General features: G+C 41.8%; 1 pseudogene; it reads left to right on the top strand.

The window, feature by feature from the left end:
• Window positions 1-256: 256 nt before the first annotated feature.
• On the top strand, window positions 257-781 carry LOC129069722 (tetratricopeptide repeat protein 9C-like; annotated as a pseudogene).
• The last annotated feature ends 8494 nt before the right edge of the window (window positions 782-9275 follow it).

The following is a 9275-nucleotide window of genomic DNA, read 5'->3' as shown; positions in this document are numbered from 1 at the left end:
TTCACTTAATCTCTGGCTTTCCCATTCCCACACCCTCTCACTGATTAGTTTCTTGCACCACTGGAGGTTGAAAAATACTGCAGAGAGGAAAGGAAGGGGCTGTAGTAGAAACAAGCAAAGCTCATTCCCTGGAGGGCCTCCTGGAAGAGGGCAATTGCCTGCCTTAGGTCCGCTACCAAAATCAGTAATTTTTCTCCCACCCCCAAAGCTTCCATTGCTCTTTCACTTCCCAATTCCACAAGCGCACTCACTGTGTGACAGAACTATGGAGAAGTGCCTGCAGGAGGCTCAGCTGCACAAGGAGAAAGGGAATCAGTGTTACTGGGAAGGGAAGTACCAAGATGCTGTGAGTAGGTACCATCGAGTTCTGCTTCGGCTGTGGGGTCTGGATCCAAGTCTGCCCTCTCTGATACCTAATCTAGGATCTCAGGGCCTGCCTCTCTCACCCGAACAAGAAAACATACTGCACACCACCCAGGCAGACTGCTACAACAATCTAGCTTCCTATCTCCTTCAGATGGAGCTAGTAAACTACAAACGAGTGAAAAGAGTACAGTCAGAAAGTCCCGGAACAACAGCCTGATAATGCCAAGGCCTGTATCAGGCCAGAGTGGTCTTTTACCACTTACAGGACTATGACCAAGCTCGGCAGTACCCCCTGGCTGCTGTCAACAGGCAGCCAAAAGATGCCAATGTCCCGCGGTACCTCCAGCTAACACAGTCAGAACTCAATAGCTACCACCGAAAACAGAAGCAGCTCCACATGGGCATGTTTGGTTAACGGAGAAGAATGATGCTTCTCCACTTGAACTTAGGTGAACCATTAAAGACCCATCAAGTGAAATCTGAACTTCACAAGAGAAATTAACCCCATACCTCTGACCCAGGTGGATTTCTGTCTAGTTTCTTTGACTGCACAAACTCTTTGCTTACACAGTCTGCCTCTTTTTGTGTCTGTCAATATATTTGTATAGCTGTTAATACATGGTATTCTTGGAGACATTCACCCTGAGAAATAACAACCAGAAAACATTCATCAGCTATGGGTGGAATTAATCACATCTATGGCACAGATTTCAATGATTGATATTGTTAGATGTATCCATATACAGAGAAGAGGACTAGCAGAGGATGAAATGATGATAGACAGAAAGGAGTTTCTTCCTCTGTTTTCTAAGGTGCCCAGAACCAAAGTTATACAGGCCAAAACTGGGAGAGATATCTTTTTTGTGAAACTAGACCATTATAAATTGGGCCCACATGTCTTAAAATGAAAGATTTGAAATTAACCATGTTTGAGGGAGGTAATTCCTTACTCTTCTTAATATTCCACACACATTCAGAAGTTTTTCCCCCCTTACAAAAGTATCTGGTTCCTATTGTTTCTCTTGGTAATTTCTAGTCATTGCTATCGTTTATATTCAGCTCATTAATATAGTAGACTTTTAAAATTTTTTGTTAAACTTTTATTTTAAGATGTCTGGAGTCAAGTGTTTAAGTATGTTTTTTAATAACCTTTCAGCCGTCATGCTACGAAAAAACCCAAGTAAACATTTTCATTTTTAATAAGTGCATAGCTATAGTATGTTTGTTTCTCTAAAACCCTTTGGAAAGACAGATTGCTAAGTCTTCTAGAAGCAATACCATAAAAAAGCAGGATAAAAACATAAATCCGTTCTTTGCCTATAACCTTGTATTTTGCCAGAGTGCAGTTCTTTTACAGAGGAGGAAAACAACGAGGACAGGTTCTCCTTTCTTAGTGCCTTTTAAGCACTTTTAACATTTTCTGGAAGCTGTGTTGGGCACGAGTGCAGGCTGCTGATCGGAGGCGTCAGGGCTCAGCAGGCGGCTCCAACAGCCAGCAGCTCCTCTGTCATTCTGCTCAGTTGCTAAGAATACTGTCCACAATGTTTGAGCTCTACAGGGCAGACCAGACCATATGGCACTGCCTCTACCTTTATGAGTGGAGGTGATAAGGATAAGCATGTGCCATTAGCCATCGTGTAACCCCAGACAGATTTCAGAAAGAAACACCTTCGTCTTGCCAAATGTACATGAGTTCTGCTCCCTTTATCCGTAACGACTCGTCTCCCAATGAACTAGCTCCTCTTTATGTCTCCCCATATCCTACATAAGGCAACGTCAGCTTTCAACAGGTTTTTCTAATAATCTTAATGAAGTGCAAGGATAGAACAAACAAAAGTATTTTATTCTTCTTCCAAGCCTCTTAAGTTTCTAAGTCTAGATTGTTGACAAAACTTTGTCATTGTTGCAACTTTTTGTTTGTTTTGAGCTTGTTTTGCTTTCCAACTTTGTGTGTGGTTTTTTATTTTTAAGATTTAATGTTACAGTGAGCTATCTTCTGCATCAATGAAGAAAAATAAAACTGACATTTAAAAATGAAATAAAAATAAAATAGTAACCATTGATTTGCCCACGAGTCTGTAAATTGGCACTTTGGGCTGGGCTTAGCTGGTAGTTCTTCTGTTGCTCTCACCTGGGGTCACTCAAAAGTTGCAGTCATCTGGTAGCTTAAATGGAAGCTGGTTGGTCTAGAGGGCCCCAGTGGAGAGTTCATGTGTGTTTTACATGGTCTCATCTTCCAGCTGGCCAGGCCATGCTTCCTTACATAGTGACACCACATTCCAAGACAGTGAGACAGAAAGGTGCAAGGTCTTTTAAGGCTTAGACTCAAAAGTAGTACAGTGTCACTTCTGCCACTTGCTATTAGTTAAAGCAAGTCAGAAAGTCAGCACAGAAACAAAGGGTAGGAAAATACATTCTGCTGCTTGATGAAGGGGTGACAGTTACATTGCACTAATGTACCACCATGTATGAGATTAGTATAGACTATCTTGGTGGTAAGCCATCTTTCAACTGATGAACGAATAAAAAACAGTACTTCCCACTCTACTGTAATTGTCTATTTAATCTATCAGTCTTCCCCCAATAGCCTGAGAGCTCCTCAAGTGCAGGATTTATGAATCATTCATTTATTTGTTCCAGCTCCATGAAAGGGCTGGTATGTAAAAGATACGAAGTATATATTTGTTGAATGACTATAGCTGGGAGGGGTGCTGTTGAATGGTCTACTTGTCCAAAGCCCTAGAATCCACAAATGGAACACTCTTTAAAAATGTAAAGTTGACGTTATAGAACACTTCCTCTTCCTCATTGAGACCCTTCAAATATTGCCATGGTCTACCAAAGTTAAATTCAACCCCCCACTTCCTCCACAAAGGTTTCTAGACTATTTCTTTTCTCCTATTTTAGAATTTTTGGAACTCTAATGGCCTTTGCCTAACACCTTTGATTTGCTTTCACACTTTTTCCAACTGCTCTCAAGGTTTTGTGGTCAAACCTAATCTTTATCCCTAGTGAGTAAGTCCCTGAGGGCAGGACTACATCTTCTATCCTATAGCACTTGTCACAGTGCTGGGCCCACAGTATGTTCTCAGTCAAAACTCCTTGAATGGACAGTCCACTCTGGGTGGCCTTGATTCTATGAGGAATAGAAAATGAACCATTCACACCCTCTTCACGCATGAGAGCCTCGCAGGTCTCTGGGACAAAGCAAGGCACATAGCTCTCCTGGGGTCTGGCCTGTGGCCTGGGCCTCAGTTGCCCCATGCTCTGGCCCCTGAGCTAACTGGACATAGGCCAGGAAAAACAATGTCATAAATGGCACTGGATAACCTTCTCCTCCTCCTCCTCCTCCTCACAAGAGGAGATATGTCTGGGGTCAAGCCATTTCTTGTGGGCACATGAGCCATCGCAGTCTTTCAGGCTTCTGAGATTTGGAGGAAGAAAGGGACAGGTGTTCAATAGGCACCCAAAACAGAGCTCCTGGGTGGCAAATTTCACTTCAGTGTCATAAAGAACATGAGAGCAAACTATCAGATAAGGTGCTGAGTTCCTTTCCATGCTTAAGATACCCTGCAGGATAAAGCCCAAGCCTCTTAATATGGCAAAGGGTTCAGGACTTGACTCCTATTCCCCACCTTGATTATAGTGTCCACCAAACTGAACTACATATTATGCTGTTCCTTCTGCCTTGAGTGCTATTCCCTATCTGGTACCACAAACTCCCTTTCATTTGTCTGTGGGTATTTCAAGACTTAATTCAGGCATCAGTTGCTCCAAGAAGCCTTCCCTGAAGCCCTTGGCTGGGTTAAGGATCTCGTATAGACACCATAGGCATGATGAGCTCCTTGAGGATTGGGACTTCATTTAGCTCAGATCCCGGCAAAGCATCATTGTCAGGAGTGTTAAAACAGCAAATGGAGAGTTCTAATATTTCCAAGTTTTAAGAGTCAACAGTTCCCCAATTTTTGTTGAAGATTCAGACTTGGGCTCCCCTCCATCTGGGGCCCACTCCTGAGCTCTCCACCTACGCCCTGTCCCCTCTGAGTGTTTATTCTCAGGCAAGCACACACACATGTTCTGAACATAACCGGGAAAGCAATTTACAAGAAATAATTGCCGGTCGATGTGTGCTTGGGAGCAGCAGTGAGCTCAGACTATTTCTGTCTGTGCGTCAGCCCACCCAGCTTCCTTCCTCCTTGGCTGCCCTGGGAGTGGGGGTTGGGGTATTCCTGCTGCACAGGGTGGGCAGTTTGTTTCCAAACCAAGACTTAGGCAAGCCAACCCCAGTGAGAGCCAGCTCTGAGGATTGACTGAATTCAAATGAGAGAAGCTGAATCTGAGGGATGGATGGGGAGGAGCTTTATGGGCCAGGGATGAGTAGGTAAGCAAAGACAGACAGCACATAGAGTCTGTATTCCACCTATCCTTACCCCATCCACACGGGCTCCTGCTGGGGAAATCCTACCAGGTCTTCAGGGCTCTGCTCAGTGTGAGGTCTCCTCCCAACCTCCAGCTCTGAGTCCCCTTTGTTCTTCCTGGCCAGCTTGCTCAAAGGGTGGTCGCAGAGCAGCAGCCTCAGCATCACCTGGAACTACTTAGAAATGCAAATTCTGGGGACTTACTCCAGACCTACTGAATCTGACACTCTGAGGGGGAAAGAAGGGTGGGTCCAATGATCTGAGTTTTAACAAGCCCTCCAGCTGATTCTGATGTTGTGTGGGAAAGGTTGCCTTAGGCCACTGACAACCACTGGAGTTTTTAGAATTTACAGATCATCTTCCCCTATCGGACCTAAAGGCAAGGGTAGCATTGGATTCTTCTTTGTAACTTCCCAGGAGGCCCAACACAGAAACTGTTAGGAGAAAAATTGGATTTTCCTCACAGAAATGCTAAGGAGGGAGACAGGATCTGTCATGTGAAAGGTCACACAGAACAGCAGAGACTAAACTTCCCTGCCACTCGCAGTTCCTGGGCTGTGCAAGGCTCTCACTGTTTCTGAACAGGTTGTACTCTGATCATAATGTCTTCTGATATTATCTAACCTGGAACCTTTGACTCATCTTTGATGATTCAGCTCAAGTATCACTTAGTCCTTCCTCAAGCTGCATGAAGGGCTGCCATTGGGCCAACCGCCCTTTTGTGTGCCTACCTTGCCCTCTGTATGAACCCCTGAGGGCAGCAGCTGTGGCTGATTCTCTATTGTCCTGGAAGTCTGCACTGGTCCTGGCACAGAAGATGCCACTAAATATACAAGAAATAGACAAAGGTGCTGGGTTTAGAGTGCTGAAAATGCAACATGCACATACATTCACATGCACACAAGACAACAAATAAAGCAAAACCAGAGCCAAGGTCTCTTGGCTTCCAGCCTAGGGCAGTTCTGTGTGTGACTCACCCTGTCATGTGCCCTTGGCTGGCTTAGTTCCCATGAAATGTCTAAAAGTGACCAATTCAGTGTTGTCAAATCCAGCAGTAGGTTTTGTCACTGTCAGAAATGTCAAGAGCTGCTTTCAGTGGCTACTGAGTATCTCCGATCCATGCATTGCTCTCCCAAGGCAAAGCCTAGAGCCACTGCCAAAGATGAAGAGAAGTGGGGAGGGCCCTCTGTACTTGCTACATGGAATGCTGCTCTTTTCATGAATCACTTAATAAAGCCCATTAGACTTTCAAAATAAAAAAAATGAGAACAGCTGAGAGAGAGGGGTGGCAGTCAGCATCCTGCCCTAAGATTTCTTTGCTATCAGCTTAATTTAAAAAAAAAAAAGCCAACACATAAAGCTTTCCATTTGCCAACTCTAAGTATTTTGCACTCAGTAACTTAAACCTCCAAAATTCTTTAAGTTAGGTTCAACTATTATACTCACTTAGATGGATGAGAGAACAAAGGTACAAACGTTACCTAACAAGTAAGGGCAGGGACAAGATTTAAAACAATCACTTGGCTCCAGAGCACTTGCTCTTACTGTTATATTGAAAAACACCCATTTGGAGTAGATTCCTGGAAGTCTCGAACAGACTGCCTAAGGGCAGATAGGAATGACATCTGACATCATCAGAGGCAGATCCAGAAAGTGAAAACAGCGGTCTCCTACCACAGAAGTTCCCACCACAAAGTCAGGCAATCAAGACAGATTAATTGAAGAAGCAGAAGCAAAAAAGAAGAGTCTCACAAATAATGGGAAGACAAAGAAACACCCCCTAGTTGAAGAAAAAGAAGGAATCCCCAGAAAGAGAACTAAATGAAATAGAGGCAAGTAAACTATTAGATATTGAGTTCCAAACAATGGTTCTAAGGAAGCTCAATGAGCTCAGTGAGCTCAGAGAGAATTACAAAAAACTACAGGGAAACTACGAGGAACTTACTGAAAACTATATCAGCATGAAAAAGGACAGAGAAACTATCAATAAGAAACAAGAGGAAATGAAGAATATAATTTCTGAAATAAAGAACACAGTAGAAGGAATCAAAAGCAGGCCAGATGAAGCAGAGGATCAAATCAGCGAGCTGGAGGACAAGGTAGAAACAAGCTCCCAGAAAGAGCAAGAAAATGTAAAAAGACTCAAAAAGAATGAAGAGGCATTTCGGGAAATTCAGGACAACCTGAAACGTAGTACTATCCATATAATAGGGACACCAGAAGGCGAAGAGGATGAGGAAGGGATAGAGAACCTGTTTGAAAAAGTCATGATGGAAAACTTCCCTAATTGGAGGAGAGAAAAAGTCACACAAGTTCAGGAAGCACAGAGAGTCCCATTCAAGAGGAACCCGATGAAGCGCACTCCAAGACACATCATCATTAAAATAGCAAATACCAAAGACAAACAGAGAATCCTAAAGGCAGCAAGGGAGAAACAGGTAGTAACGTAAAAGGGAGCCCCGATACGGCTAGTAGCTGACTTCTCAACAGAAACACTGCAAGCCAGAAGGGAATGGCTAGAAATATTCCAAGTCATGAAAAGTAAAGGCCTGCAACCAAGACAGCTCTACCCAGCAAGGCTCTCAATTAAAATGGAAGGTGAAATAAGGAGTTTCTCAGACAAAAGAAGGCTAAAAGAATACACCTCCACCAAATCAACATTGCAAAATATGCTAAAGGGACTACTTTAAGAAGATGAATAAAAAGAGTCTATGAATACCAAGTTCCCTTCACAGTTGCCAGTACTTGATATTACCAATATTTTAATATGGATTAATCTGATTATGACAATGATATGTTATTTCAATTGTTCCTTTATTATTTGTTGAAACTAAACCTGTTTTTGTATATTTCTTGCCTATTATTTTTAAAAAGCTTTAAATGACTTTTTGGTATTTTTTATCAATTTATTGATTAAAGGTTCATAGAATTTTTTTCCCTAAAAAAAAAACCCAACTATTAACCCTCTTTCAGATGTGCGGCAAATACTTTCCCATTCTATTTCTTGTCCTTTAACTTTTTTTAATATGTATATTACTATATAGTCTTAAATGTTTAACATAGTCATATTGTTAATATTTTACTTAATAGCTTCTGGGTTTGAATATTTTACTTCAGGGTAAGAAAAATATTAGTTTGTATTTTCTCCTAAAACTCCTTAGATTCTACATATTGATTTTTAATTCACCTGAATATTTCTTGTATAATGTGTGAAATAGGGCTCTATATTTGTTTTATTTCAAGTAATAGTGGCCCATGCACCTTATTTGTTGAATAAACCTTATTTTTCCCATTGCTTTGGAATATCAATTTAACCATATATTACATTGCTAGACAGATATATATGTTTGTTTCTAGAGTGCTCATTTTATTTCATTGATCTATTTGATTATTTCTGTGCTGGTGTCATGTTTTAATTGCTGAGACTTTATAATGGTTTTAAGTTTTTTAATATTTATAATTGGCTTTGACATTTAAAAAAATAAATAAAATCAATGTGCATTTAGGAAAGAAAGAAAGAGAGAGAGAGAGATGGAACTCCTACTGTTAGCAACAACGTGGATGGAACTGTAGAATATTATGTTAAGTGAAATAAGCCAGTTGGTGAAAAACAAATACCATATGATCCCACCTATAAGTGGAATCTATTCAACAAAATAAACTAATGAGCAAAGTAAGCCACAGGCATGGAACCATGGAGCAGACTGAAAGTGACCAGAGGGGTTGGGGAAAGAGGACAATGGTAGAAAGAAGGGAAGGGACTAGACAAAGAACACGTATGAATGACCCATGGACATGGACAACAGAGTGGGAATTGACTGTAGGAGCGGGGGGCGGGGGGAGGATGGGTGGAGACGGACAAAGGGGGAAAAGTTGAGACAACTGTAATAGAAGAAACATGATTTAAAAATTTTTTAAAAATTAAAAAGAAAATATCTGAATTTAAAAAAAATACTGAAAAAAAGTTCATTCATCTATAAACAACAACAACTAAAGCACCCATTTGTAATTTTAAAGTATTTGTAGTACTTTTATGTTTATGAAGGGGGTTCGCATCCATCATCTCTGGACACTCACCATGACCCAGCAAAGGAGTGAGGATCAGGGATACTAAGGACTCTATCAGGGCTACACAGGGTCAGGAAGTGGCTGAGTCCCCATTGTGGAGCCTGTGTTTGACCTGCTAACCATTCATTTCCTCACTCGTTGATTCACTCTTTCATCCACCTAAGGAACTGAATGATATTAAACATGGTCAGGCCCTGTGTACTCTACATAGACAAGCAGCTCACTCTAGGAGTGGAGCAGAGAAGTATCTACTCCTGGGTACCAGTCATCTTCCATGGTATCCCAAGTACACCTGTTCTGTATCAGGAAGAACAAGTCAGGATTCTCGCACTCTCCAGATTAGGTGAGTGGCTCCTCTGAGCCTCCATAAACCATAGGCTTCTCCTTGATTTCATGGAGTTATTACTGATCATTTTACTTCAG

Source organism: Pteronotus mesoamericanus, unplaced genomic scaffold (genome assembly GCF_021234165.1).
Source record: "Pteronotus mesoamericanus isolate MK-2021 breed Mesoamerican mustached bat unplaced genomic scaffold, CSHL_Meso_final contig_105, whole genome shotgun sequence".
Classification (NCBI taxonomy): domain Eukaryota; kingdom Metazoa; phylum Chordata; class Mammalia; order Chiroptera; family Mormoopidae; genus Pteronotus; species Pteronotus mesoamericanus.
This window is presented reverse-complemented; position numbering and strand designations above follow the sequence as displayed.